This window comes from Tetrao urogallus (assembly GCF_951394365.1).
Source record: "Tetrao urogallus genome assembly, chromosome: 8".
Taxonomy (NCBI): Eukaryota; Metazoa; Chordata; class Aves; order Galliformes; family Phasianidae; genus Tetrao; species Tetrao urogallus.
In genome coordinates this window covers 10,152,940-10,167,715 of record NC_136821.1, presented here as the reverse complement: position 1 = coordinate 10,167,715, position 14,776 = coordinate 10,152,940, and positions in this window count along the sequence as shown.

The following is a 14,776-nucleotide window of genomic DNA, read 5'->3' as shown; positions in this document are numbered from 1 at the left end:
GTCTCTTCTTCTAAGGAGTTGTCCATCCATCTCTGACCCAATAAATATCCTTATTCCTTTAAACTAGAGCAACTCCTCCAGATGGGACAAGAACAGACTTGCTTTTTGATCGGAATGAAGAACAGATGCCCAGGGAAGTGGTGGAGGTTTTCAAGAACCGTGGAGATGTGGCACTGAGGAACATAGAAGGCATGGTGAGGATGGGTTGGTGGTTGGACTGAATGATCTTACTGGTCTTTTCCAACCTTAATGATTCTATGACTCAAAGAAAAGCAACTTAGCAGATCTTCATTTCCTCCTTCTCCCCCCTGTTGAATTGCATTCTGGATCTGATAGTCCCATTGACCCCTAATGCCCTCATAACCAGATGCATTTGTGTAAAACAGCCTTGGGAATTTCCTAAACTCCCACTCAGCTCAAATTAGGCTCACACATTTTGCTGGCTTAAATGTCTCTTAGCAGCCATCCAGTAAGATGGATTGATAATGATGTTTTCATAAAAAAAGAGATTAAACATAAATACTGTATGTTCTCACAGTATTTAATTTGGGAGTAAAAAAGGAGATGCAACTCCCATATGAGTAAGCTCTAGGTGAGTGCTTCCGAGGGAGCCTCCTTTCAGATGGGATTGCTTCCTGGATGGTTTTACTGTTTAAAAAAGTTCACTGCTTTTCAGGGGAAAAGTCAGGACTGAGTGACTCAGTCTGTAAGTCTGTTTTCCTTTTAAAAATAAAAAGCAAAATTGCTCTCCGTATTCTTTATAGTGTTATGTTAAGAGAAAGAAATGTTGCTTTTATGGATTTCCTAGAATAATACTCAACCCCTGCCAACTGCATTTTACAAACTGTGAAGCAAGCCATTTGCTCAGAATGATGCTCAGTGGAGCAGGGACTGTTGTCCACGTGCATCTCATTTTAATTTAATAGGCTTACTTCAGTGTGATTGGGTCTGTAATGTTACACTGGGATCTGCAGGAGTGCATTCTGGAAATGGGAAAAACGAGATTTATCAGCAGGTGCTGAGCATTGGGGCCAAACGCTGGCATTCCTTTGCCTTTGGCAGCCCAGTATCAGTGAATGCTTGGTGCTTTGCTGGAAGCAGCAGAGTTGAGCCCCAGGGGTGCAGCCCCTTGGCTGAGGCAGTTGTGTACAGAACTGACTGGAAATCTAAACTCCCTGTTACTATTTTTTGTGGCTTATTATGAGAAGATGCTGTGTTTTCTCTGTGCATCCTGCTTTTATTTACTGTCTGAGAAAAGAGAGTACGTGGGTGTTTCTAGAAAGGGATTCATTGCCCTAATGCTAGCCCATGGGTGTCCAACCTTCTGGTTTGCCTGGTCCACGTTAGGTATCTAGAGCCACATCTACAAAGGTTGCTCCAAACTTAATGCCTCCTAATTATTTCCATAGAAACTACAACTGATACAAAGAGCACAGTAACATTATTTAATAGAGCAAATTCTCAACTACAAAACACTATTTTTTCCATGTAGTGACCACCATCAGCTCTGCATTTTCACCAGTGATGAACAAGAGCCTGCATGCTGTGCTCATAAAAATCTGCACCAGCAGAGGAGACCCACTGCTGCTGTCACCACTGCTGAAACACATCACCCACCATCTCTGTGTGCTCACATCCACTGTTTGGTCTCCAAAAATTTTCAGCAAGCATCAATAGATGTCAATGGTTGCAATTTTTTTTTACGCAGAAAATGTAAAATTAGTAGTATTTGTGAACTTGTTTTTGTGTAACTAAAGCATCAGGCTTGTTCAGTGGCAGTAGTTACAGTTCTCAATGAGCTCTCAGGCGTTCATCAGAGATTTTTGATGAAATTTTACTCTTCCCGTGCTTCGTTCTCAAAATCAGTTGTTCACAAATGTACATACTGCCAAAAAGTGATGACATGAATAAGGTGTGATTGTGAAGCGAGGGATATTTCTCTCCGGTAAGAGAGGACTTTTAAAAGTATGGTAAAGAGACGTGATCAAATTTTTGATTGCAACTCTATATGTTCCTTTTGAAAATTCACAAGTGATGTACTTAGGAAAATTGAGTCACAAATAAACCAAAAAAATGATTATTTTTTCACTAATCTTGAAACCTATTCTCAAATTCCTTTATCAAAAGGGGAAGCATGGCTGCATATTTTTTTCACAGGACCATGTTTAGCCAATGTATTAAAAAAGCTTATTTGCCATAACTTGAGCTGGCACTGGACTGCACCTCATGCCCTGTCTCAGAAAGCATTACAGTGCTAATTATTCTCATTAGCTTTCAGACACTGATAATTTATCCTTCTTACTGCTCTTGAATCATTCAGTAATGAGCACCAGTTAGTCACATGTGGCAGATACTGCTCCCTCCCTCTTTACAACACGATTCCTTTCAAGCATTCATCACAGGAAAAAAGCTCCTATACGAACAAAATCTTTTCAAATGAGTCTCTGATGCCCCGCTTAAGTGGGTGTCTACATTGCAGGCATGCAGAAGAGCCTTCTTCATTAATAAGAGCAATTCTGCGTGAGCTGATTAGCTCTTGCAGCTCATTTGGTAGCAAATGTGTAAATCCGTTACACTCTAAATGCCAAATATGTGCCGAGTTCAATGATGGAGAAGGAGTAAACGTACAACAGTCGAGGCTTTACTTGCAAAAAGAGGACCTTACCCCATGCATTAGATTGGAGCTCTGGATCTGTCTGGAGCACTTGTCATTCCTCTGCTGTGTCATTTTTTTTCCTTGCAATATTAATAATTCTTCCTGCTGCTCTGATGGTCCTTTAGCATGTGTGGGTGTTTAATTTTGTCCCTAACGTTTGTAACAGACACCTGATAGCTGGTCTCAATTCCCATAAAACAACAACAGCCAAATCAACGCAGCCTTCCTTGCACAGCCCATGAAACCAAATTAATCAGTTGCTAGTGCTGCATTATTAATGGCTCAGTCACCATCACTTTTCTTGTCCTTTTTTGTTGTTGACAAACTTAGGAAGAGAAAGGGGAAAGAAGACTGAGCAGCCAGTTACACAACTGGTGCTGTAGTGTTCCTGCCGATGCAGGAAAGGCACTACAAAATCATCGTACCTGCACAGAGAGAAGCTGGCTTACTGCTGCAGACAGTGAGTTAATCCAAAAAAAACCCAAGAAAATTGGCCTGAAAAGCTCATTTATGCATGATTTTATTTCTTTTCTTGCTGAGAACCTGCAGAGCTAACCCAGCTCAGAGGCCTGGACCTTCTGGCATGGGGCAGCCAGGCACACCCCACTCACTTTCCTCTATTAATATAGGGGAAACTGTGGCACGGACCCAGCTGCATCGCTGACCAAAGCAAGATTTGGGCTCCGTCTTCTGCCATATAAATCATATGTGTATATAGAATCATACAGAATAGCTTTGGTTGGAGGGTACCTTAAAGATCATCTCATTCCAACTCCCCTGCTGTGGGTAGGGTTGCCAGCCACTAGATCAGGCTGCCCAAGGCCCCATCCAACACAGGTTATGGGGACAGAGCTTCCCATGTCCTGAAGGCAGGGGTTCTGTAGGCTGTGCAGGTGGCTGTGAGAGCTGTGAGCTGGTTTGGGGCTTCTGGGATGAGTTGGGGCAGGAGTGAAATAAGGCAAAATCTCAGAACATCTTTTTGGTGAATTGTTCAGTGGCTGGCTAGCAACAGCCCTCCCTCACAGCTGCGTGAGGCTGAGTGCTTCTTCTCTTCATATAGCATTTCTGTTCAATCAGACATCATGACTGCCAGCTTTATTCTTTCTTTCCAGCAGCTCTATTGCTGGAAGCCAGCTTTCTCCAAGCTGAGCATAAACTACTGCATACAGGATAACATTTCCTAGGAAAGTGTGGACTGTTGTAATGACCCGCATCATCCTATAATCTCCAGGTTGCTGGTGAGGAGGAGTTTGCTTATGTTCCCTGCTCCCTGAGCATGAAACAGGGCAATCAAGACCAGCATTGCCTGTTGCATCTCCAGAATGTAGCAGGACCTCTTAACCAGCCTGGAATCTGCTTACTGTAGCGAGAGCAGGGACAGTTGTGCTTGGGCTGGCCTGCAGAGGGGATGTGACCTTGGGGACAACATGGAGAAGACAACTTGGGCTGAGGACAGTTTTTCCTTCCATACTGTAAGGAGCTGCCTTCAAGGTTGCTATTCTCTGGTACAAGGGAGGAGAACTGGTTCATTGGAGAGCTGGTGCAGAAATACAGAACCTCTAATTTACATGGTGCTGCTCATTCTGGCTGATTCCTTAGGACATAGGAGCCCATCACCTGCAGGAGATAGCACAAGAATAATAGCATGACTCCTTTCTTTCCTCACTACCACAGCCTCCCTTAGGTGAGAGAGCAGAATAAAAAGAGAGACTACAGAAGCAGCAGAGGTAGAGTTCACCGTGTAATGAAGTCATCTCTTTTCAGTGAGGTACCACAGTATTAGGTGCAATAGGTTTATTTTGGATAGATGTATAATCTTAATTGTTGTGTGTTGTTTGCATTGTAGTCTCAAGATCTAGGTCCTCATTATGCTAGATGCTGTACAAATATATGAGACTGTCATGCATGGAAAGGCTTTTATTATGTAAATAGTCAGGTTGGGAAAAAAAGAAGTGGTGTTATCTGTGTTTTACAGATGAGGCAGTGAGAGGAAAAAAAAGGAAAAAGCATTTTGCCCAAGGACATACAGTCTGTGGGTCAGTGCTGGACTTGAAATTCAAGTCTCGATTTAGTGCCTTACCAGCTCTTCTTTCAATTTGGGTACTGCGCACAACATAATTAAAAATAAAAATGAAGCACAAAGACAACAATACCATGTGTAATTTATCTCAATCTGGAACAATCATCCAGTACCTCTGGGCCAAATCCTCCCCCACTCTTCTCTGTTCTCCAAAACCTGTATTTCTTTCACGCCTTATACCTGTCATCACCTTACAAGTCACGTTACTGCACGCTTTGTTCTCCGATATTCTGCAACATAAATCATGTTTCACAACAAACCTGCTAGGGAAAAGGCTCTGTTCCATATGGGGCCATGTCCCATTGGCACAGCCCACTCCATTTATATTCCGAGCCTTTTTAGGAGTGTTACTAGAAGTAACAGTTCTAAATATTTAGAGTAATAAAGTAGAAAGGATGCATATGTGCTTCTGCCAGTGAATACAGCAAGGCATCCAGTGTTCTTAGCATCACTGCTCAGCTCTACCTGCAAATTTAAAAATGCATTATTGATGTAAATAAATAATCCATACTGAAGACGAATAAAACATGGATTTCATTTGGAAGGCAGAATGCATTTGCTTTGTGTATATCAAAGCTTTATGCCAAGCTTTAGGAAATAATGTGGAGGGAGAGAAATGTAGAAGTCACGACAGTCAATGGAAAACAATAAAACTGAATTGGTATTTACTAAGGCTAGATAATGCCAGACTAACTCAATAGCTTCCTCTGATACAGTAATTATTTAACTAGACAAGGAAGGAAAATCTGTGTCTGGACTTCAATAAAGCAGCTGATTAGGAGCCATGTGTAAAATTATATCTCCTACCTGGGGAAGTCTGAGATTTATAGAGAAGCTGAAAGGCAGGCAGCGTGCTAGGAGAAGCTGAGGCATATCAGAAGGGAATCATCTGGAGTTCCTAACAAGTCAGTCTTAGGATTGATTATTATTTAATATTTCCTTAATGACCTAGGTGGAAAACAGAGGCGCCTGATAATTAAAATGTCTTGAAGTCACGTGGCTAAGAGGCATCATTGGTGCAGGGAACGTTCAGAATGCCACACAGCAAGAATCCAATGCCCTTGGTGAGGGAGGTGACAGCAGAACAACTCCTGCAGGAAACAGCAATGGCACAGAAGTATTTGTCCTATATAGTGTGGACCAAAAGGGCTACTGAAACCCTACAGTGCAGTAGGAGAAATGCTAGCAATAAAGAAAGGGAGTATAAACGGCCCTGTATAGGACCCCAACAAAACTTTGTGACAATATGTGGTCCTGATCAGTCATGTTAAAGCTGGATTCTTACAGAAACCAGTGCAGAAAAGAACTGCTGAGATGACAGGAGACTGAAGGACCTCTTAGGGCATGAAAGTGACTGCTCATTCAGCAGCAGAAGCCTGAGGTGAGAACTGATTGCTCTTTATTAACACACTGGTAGGGGAAATACTAAAACAAGGGGGCATGAGAACAAGCGAGAATCAATTGCCACGAACAACTTGGGCTATCAATTTGGTGTTTTTCATTTACCTATCTGGTGAGGGTGTAAAAATCATAAGGACAAAAACACACCTGGTTTTAGCTCAGAAAATGTTTTACATGGATTATTTGATACAGCTGCCTGCAGTAACTGGGGATTGGGTTTGATGACCTAGAAGTTCCTGCTGGGCCTATGCCATAGTGTATTCCTGTGTCTTAGTGAGTTTCTATTACCATGAGCTATCACCTCTATCTTACATCAGAAATTGCAGTACTTACTAATCCCTCCAGTCCTAAGAAACCTTTCTGTCCTTCTGAATTAAATTTCAAATAGAACATCCTAACTGTGGACTGCAAAGCCATGTGTTTGTTTCCTGCCCAAGTAAGTTTGTTGTGGCTTTTATCATAAAAACTAATTTCTTTAGGGATTAAGGGCTCCTTGAATATGAACTGGAGTGTTTATGGCAAAACATTACTAGCAAATAATAATTTTCTTATTTGTTGTAATTCTTTAAATGGCGCTCTTAATGAAATTTTTGGCCTCATGAAGTGATCAGCTTGGAGCGACTTTCCCTCATAAGAAAATATTTAAATACAAACAAAGTGTGCTAATGTGTTCAGTTACAGTCATGCAGGGAACTAAAGGGATTATGTGTACTGGGAGTATATTCCTGCAGCTTTCCAGAACAGCTTCTTCTCCAGGGAATAAAACAACCAGAAAACCCCCAAGGAGAGACTGCTATGGTAGGGATAGCTTGGGACAGGAGCATCAGAAAAGCGCAGTCGTGTTATTTCCATAAGCCCAAAACGCTGATAAAATAAATGCTGTAAATAAAAATGCATTAACAACATGCCGCTTTTCAAACTAATTGAGATGCAGCACGAAGATTGCTTTTCAGCAATACAATGTTCTTTATGCAGGAGATCATGCTGGGGCCTACTGCAACAAGAACCATTGGGATAATGCTGTTTTGTTCTAACATCTGCATTTATTAGCTTTGAGATACTTCACTGTGACATTATGAGGTGTAAAGCCCTCAAGAATTGAACACTGTTGCTGCATGAAAGAAACTCTTTGGCCAGCACCGGCTCTTAGGATTGAATCAGCAAAGGAGTATTTAAAACAGAAGCAAAAAAAATGGATATTCTAATAGTTTTTATGACCTTGCTCACACTTCTGTTAGTGAGAAGAGTTCATCAGCAAGGAAAGCAATGTCTCTAGTGTTAATTTTCCTAACTTCCTATTAGTCATTCAAACTAAGAAGATAACCTTAGCTCTTGTGATCATCTTGTCCAAAAGCTTTCAAATCCGATGCAAACCTTTTTCAGAGCACAGAGCTGTTAGAATATCATGAGCTCCTAGCCTGCACTGTGGTGTCAGGGGTCTGATTCATATTTTTAAGCACTGGTGATGAGGTTGGGCTGCACTGAACACAAACTGATAGACACTGATTCAATATATGCGTATTTTCATGGGAACTGGCATTATTGTAAAAGAAATGGGAAGCACAGCGTTGGATTATTAGTCTGGTTTCCTGCTAAATCCCCAGCCTGGGTGCCTCCAGCTACAGGCACCAAATAATAATATAGAAGCTGACAAAGTCCAGAGGAGGGAGCAACAGAATTATAGGGATGTTTGGTAAACAGAAGTTTTAGAAAACAATGAAAGGTTTGATGAGTCTAAATCAGCAAAACCTAAGGAAGATAGTAACACTTCAGCCCATAAAAATGGGTTACAAAGTGGATTAGAGATCTGGTTTATTCTGCACCCACTGTGGAGCAACAAAAGCAATAACCAGCTTCTCCAGGGAGCAACTTCTTTGAGCTAAAACCATCTGAACTCATCTCTGGTGTTGGTTTTTCTCCTGCTGGCTGATGACACATTCAGCAGTTGAATGGTTTCATTTTGCTGTACCCATGCACCGTATTTGGCACCAGTCCTCTTCGACTTCTGGCTGTCCATACCCACCTGTGCACTCCTCCTGATCTCTTTCTCTCTCCTCCTTTCCAAACGTCTACATTCCTTCCCTTGATTTGCCTTTGCACTGGTGGGATTTACAAATCTCACTTTTATCTGTTGCTGCAGCTTTCCCTAATTTATTCCCTGTGTGGTGCTCCTCTAACAATGTTTTACTGCTTCGCTGTCTTAGGGGAACCAATGGGACGAGAAAAAAAGATATTTTAAATGTATCTGGCTCATTAGCTATGCATATTCTTGAATAACGGGTACGATCTAAGTTCACCATAAGAGCTGGGAGTGCTGGAGCTGTAACTTCTGCCTCCCTCAATGACCTTGTGCAGTTTGTTAAGCTCCCAGGGCCATGCTCGCCTAAAAATAAAGAATATTACCTTTTTTTTTCTTTTTCTTTTTTCCCCTAGGGATGTGTGAGTTTTAACTAATAGACCCGTATGTAATTTTTGAAGTTCTGTTTATATAAATGCAAAACGCTTATCTTCTTGCCTGCAAAACATTTACAAATGGTCAGGAGAATTTTAGGGCTGAAAGATAAACAGCTCACAAGAATGAGAAAAATTAAAATGACACACGTGTGCACTTATCACAGACCTTTAGGCAGCCTCTAATTAAGTAATCACTACTTCTCAGCGTTATGTAGTTGCTATCGCACACTGTTAAATTGCATAGCAGCCTGTAATGCTGTGCATTCTGTTTGTACAGGATAAGGGCGCTCTGGAAATTATTGAGATTAGCACACTATCTTTCTAACGTACACTGTCATCAGGTCAGGATTGAGATGTTCCATGCTCAGCTCTACAAAAGGCAACAGGGACAGTGTTTCTTCCTGGCAGGCCACAACACTCATTAGCTCAAGGGGTGGCTCGGGAGCCATCTTACCACTGCCAGGCACTGTCTCAAGGCTGTGCCATTGCTATGCTGGCACTTGGGGTTCCCAGGGTGTCTTTTTATAGCAGGAGGTGATACTTAGAGAAGGCAGTCTTGGATTTGGAAAGTGCTGAAGCATTTTGGTGCTGTTCTCCTGGTCACCTTGCTGCTGAGATGCTGAGTGTGACCAGAGCATAAAGCACACAGCCAGCACTACATGGTGCAGCAAGCACTTGTACAGAATGAGTAAAAATCAAAGAAATTGAAGGTGTTAGCAAGGAAATGGACTGCTTGCCTTTGAGAGCTGAGCTGACAGAATAAAACTGTGGGATATGACAGGGAACCGGTAACGATGAGAAATAGGGAGAAAATTATGCACAGAATCATAGAACCATAGAATTGAGTTGGAATGGACCTTTAAAGGCCATCTGGCCCAACCTGCCTGCTGTGAACAGGGACACCTCCATCTCCATCAGGTGCTCAAAGCCCTGTGCAGCCTGACCTTGGACATCCCTGGGAACAGGGCATCCACCCCCCTGTGGGCAACCTGTGCCAATGCCTCACCACCCTTATCATGAAAAACTGCCTGATATCCAATCACCTGCCCTCCTTTTGGTTGAAAGCGTTTCCCCATGCCCTGTCACAACAAACCCTGCTGCAGTCTGTCCTTTCTTATTCTACTATTGGTGAAGAGAGCTTTAATGTACACATCTCTATGTGGTGTTAGTAACGAGATTCACCAAGTTTCATCTTTCTACTGTCATTCAGAGCACGCTGTTGATTTCTCTGGGAATGGGCGAAATTATGGTCTGGCAGCTGACACCTAACAGGAGAACACCTATGTGAAGGTAAGCACACTCCAAGTCCTTCACACTTCTACTGAGTTCGGTGGAAACCGGTCGAACAATTAAAAAGTTATCACACAGCGAAACCCATAGAGCACGGTTACAAAGCCTCCTTTATTTTGAAACGAACCCGAGCCAAAGGAATAGGCAGGCAGCCCCGCCATAGCGGTAGGCCTGTCCCAACCTCTGCGCGTCGCCATGGCGACGCTCCCGGCCCCGCCCCCGGCGCCACCCGCGGAGCAATGGCGAGGCCGCCTCCGCGTCACGTGATGGCGCTGGCGCGCCGGTGGACGTGGCCCGTCCCCCACAGTGCTCCGCGGCCGCTGTGGCTGTGTTGAGGTGCCGGCGCGCCGCGCTCCGTTCCGGTGAGGCTCCCCGCTGCCGTTGTGACGCGGCCCGTCCGTCGCCTGCAGGCCTGAGGGAGGGCGAGGAGGAGGGAACGGGGGGACGGGGCCGCGGCCGCCAGCCGGCCCTGTCTGGGACTGTGCTGGACTGTGCACGGGATGTCCGGTTGGGCCGAGGCCTTGCTGTCCGCTGTGCTGGGAACGGCTATACCGAGGTGCTTGGGAGCATTGCGACGCGCTCCGATTTCTGGGCGCTCGGTGCTGAGTGCCTGTGTAACAGGAATGAACGGGATGGTGGCTGAATGTGGCGTAAAAGTAAGGCAGGTTGCGTTTTTCATCGCCCAGCGGAAGGGACGGGCCTGGGGCCTGGGGCCACGTGTCAGAGCGGCGGAGGCCGACGTGTGGTGAACGGCGCAGGAACGGGCGGGCTGCGCTCCTGCTCAGCGCCGGGCTTTGCTCGTCCCTGAGCCCGCACGGGCCCTGTTTGCGGCGTCGGACGGAGCTCGGTGAAGACGTGCCGGCAGGTGCGTGCAGGGAGCGGTGTGAGCGGCGCGAGCGCAGCGGGGTGTTGCTGTAACGAGCTCTCCCTGTTGGTCCCCGGGGTTCAGAATCTCCCCGAGCGGTGCGGTGGTTTAATTTGTAGAACCCACGTAGTTTCTCCGGGAGCTTTTCGAGTTGCTTCTTGAATTTGCTTGACATCTGGGCGTCGGCAGCATCCTGTGACAAGCAATCCCACGAGCTGACTGCGTGTCCTTTGAAGAACCGTCTGTGTTACCCCGAGCCCAACACCTGGCACTGCCCTCAGGGCTCACAGAGAACAGGATAGCAAACCCCATCCCTCTCGTTTCCCCATACCTGCGGTGGGTTTATGAACCATTTGTGGTGTGAGTGCGGTTGAAGGACATAGATTATTATTATCTAGTATTAAAAGTAAGCAGCCCTGCCTGCAACAGGAGGGTATTGGAGCTTGGTGGTCCTTGGGGTCCCTTCCAACCCAAGCCATTCTATGGTTCTATGATTTTTATTTTTATTTTTATTTTTTTTTGAGGAAAATTTATGGAATTTGAAGTAATGGTGAAGTAATATCTGCACTTTTGAAAATGAGTTTAAAAAAACAAACTTAGTACTGAAACCACTCCCATATCACTAATGCTGTTTTCTCAGTCTCCCCCTCTGTATGTCACATTACTGCCTGATGCCTTCTGTGAATCTGTTGTCTTGAGGGCTGCATGAAGTCGTTTGTTTCTTTTCAAAGATTTAATAAACTTTTAAAAATGTTTTCAGGTGAGGCTGAATGTTGTATTACAGTATAGGTGCTGTACGTGTGTGTACATGTGATTGTGCAACAGTGTGGTATTTCTTTTATTGACTTCATTTTCAGGTAGCTTTCTGAATGTGCTGAAAGCTGTGGCTTCTGCTGCTGGTCCAAGCTCAGGAAGCTGAGAAAAAAACAGATCTTTTCACTGGTTGGATTTTCAAAATGATGATAGTGGAAGCTGATTAACTGTTGATATTAAGACAAACACGGTTTTTTTTCCCTGTGTATTTTATAGTGCATGGAGAGAACTGGCAGGTTGCAGTGTTGGCTTATCTTCTGTAACAGACTAATTTCTCTAAGTAGGAGTCCTGAGGAATGTAACTGTTTTCGTTCTAGATTTATGCAAATGTTTATTTAAGATATACATCTAAATGGAAAGAATACCTCTAATGGGTTCATTATGATGCCCACGCATACATTCTGTTGTTAGTGGTACTTTCTTTATCCTTGAGTGTAGAACAGCTCTTGTTAGACTGAATACTGAGAGCCTGAATGCTCTGGAAATACAGCTGTGGTCATGTTGTGCTACGTTCCTGAATTTTCCAATCAGAGGAAATAATGAATTAATTGAATTTAATATGTGAAGCGTGTGGTAGGATTCAGACAAGGCAATGTTATTCTGCATTAATAATGTACTGTACAGCTGGCAATGTATTTGTTCCCAAATGGCTGAAGTAATGGGATTTCTTCAGTTTCTGGTAAGGAGCAGTGAAACGTTTTAATATTCCTGTTGCTTGAGTACCCGTGTGATCCTGCTGGGTGTGTTTAGGCCTTTCCAACCAGTGTGCCCTCAAAAAGAGCTTAAGAACGTTGTTAGCCAGTAAATACATTCATTATTTTTTTTTCTGATTGTTCTCATCAGATGGCACAAGATGAGCTGTAACGATCAAGATCATTTCAGTGGACAGAATAATATTTTTCCTTCCGAGAGCTGGCAACAGGATTCTGAGCTCCTCCTGCAGTGCCACCATGCTCACTGCCTTTTCCTAGGATGGGACATGGAGATAAGTTCCTGTTTTCACTTTAGCTGCTAATGGAGTTATTGGCTTCATCAGTGGAAATGCAGATCCATGAAATTACATCTTGTGCAAGTAAGTTAAGAGGGGAATTTTAAACTTTGCTATCCCATTTTAGTTCTTATGTTCATATTGAAATAGCTTGCAGAAGTCCCTTTCAGAATTAGGTCCCAGCTGATAATTATGTGAGAACCATTGCAATTTAAAGCTCCTCTGGAGTTTTGTCATGCTGTGGAGCTGCTGCCATGGGCACATGGCTAGCAGTATAGTTAAGGATACAAGAGCTGTTTATTTTCCATGTGAATTGTCCTGCTGGAAGCATATACATCAATTTAAGCACACATAGAGAAACAATTTATAGAACTGCAGGTTAAATTAACTCTGGGAAGTTCTGAAGTTGTTTTCTGGTTGCTTTTATTTTTTTGTTTGTACATCCTCCTTATCAAAGCACTTTGTACAATGAAGAATTCTGTGATGAAATGATGAAATGACAAGCATACCTTATAGAGCTCAGAGGCTCTCAGTAGACTACAGACAGTGGTGTCTTCTGCTGCTGTTCCAAGTTCAGTGCATAGCTAACCTGCAGCATCTCAAAACAGGCTGAAGTTTGCTGATGAGGCCGAACTTCTTAAGTTGGAAATTACAATAAATCTTCTGTGTTTGTATCTGCACATGTGTCTTTCTCAGCAGTAAGTACACACAAACAACTTCAGTATTGATTAATACTCAGTAAGTGTCCTTATTTATAACCTTTGTGAAGTGGAAAAGTGGAGAGATTAGAATTCAGGGGAAAACCAGCTGTTCCATTTACTTCCTTTTATGAAGAGGCAGTGCTAATTGAGGGAAATCTGGATTCCTAGGTTTTCAGAATCCAGTCCTTGAACTGCTACGGCTCGTAAAGCACTGTAATGTCATGGTTTGAAAGGTGCTGTAAACACGTCAGTATTGCACACTAAAGCATATTTCAGTTGTATTCAGAAATCTGTTTTCTGTTTCAGTTTATGACTATATGAAACTTCAGTAGCATCATCTGAGGGAGGCAAAACCCACTTTTTTTGCAATTTCTGAAGTGATAGGTGTAGCAAATGGTAGGAGTCAGCAGAGCAGTGTTAGGAGTTGACAAGGAAGTGTTTGCTTTTGGCTTCAGATTGATTCTAGCAGTTCGCCCACTTGTCAGAGTAATCTTTTAAAAAATCTGCATAAAGCTTGTCTTGATAAACTTCTGCATGTTTTGATTTAACGTGAGGTTTGAAGAACTTGGAAGTTTTAAACTTGTCGTCTCTCCTGAAAGACTTGTCTGCAAGATGGGTGTTTATACAGTTGATAGTGTTAATTGCCTGCTACAATTTTACTCCTTTTGTGTGGGAAATGTTTAAGTACACAGTTTTTTTGTTCTTTAAGTGTCTGGATTCCCCAGAGCTTTAATTGTTACACTTGAAAATTCAATACTGGAAAAGCACACAGGCTTTGCAAGCACCTTCTCATCTTGCCCAGTGTTTCCATGTTGCTGACAGACGTGTTTCACAGATGTAAAAATGAAGAACCAGATAAGAAGGAAGATGCATTATGTTTAAGAAATTCTACTGTGATTTGGGAGAGCTGGATTACCTTCCTTGCTGTTTTATTCCTTGATATTTTTTATTATTTGATATCATCTCTATTTGTCAAGGTACTTCAGCAAGCACTCAGTAAGAGCTTCATGAAAGCATATCAACACTGTTGCTATAAAGACCTGGATATGTTTTCTATCTGATGTATGCTTATAGCACACACTTTTCCCATCCAGCTGTTGTTTATGCTGTCATTTTTTTCTCTCATTTGAAAAAATAATAATAAAATTCTCAGCTTGAAGAAAGCAATTACAGCAGTGCTAAGGCTGAGTACTAGTGTATCCCCCTCCATAGGTATCTTTGGGTGAGGATTTATGGCAATTCTGATTTAAGGAAAAAAAAAAAAAAAAGAAAAAAAGGTTTGGAAATGGACATTCTGTTTACTGCCACTTTGTGATTTACATGAACTAATAGGTCCTTTCACTTACAGCTTCAGTCTGAGTTGTAGCTGCAAATAATCCCCCTATTCTGTTTTAAGCTTGAGCCCAACACAAAGTTTGGACAGTTTGATTAATCACTCCTTTAATTAACTCCTTTGTTTTCAGTTGGACCTTAGTTCTGATTCATCTCCTTGTATATTTCTGAGTTCATTTTGTGTTTTGCTTTAGGT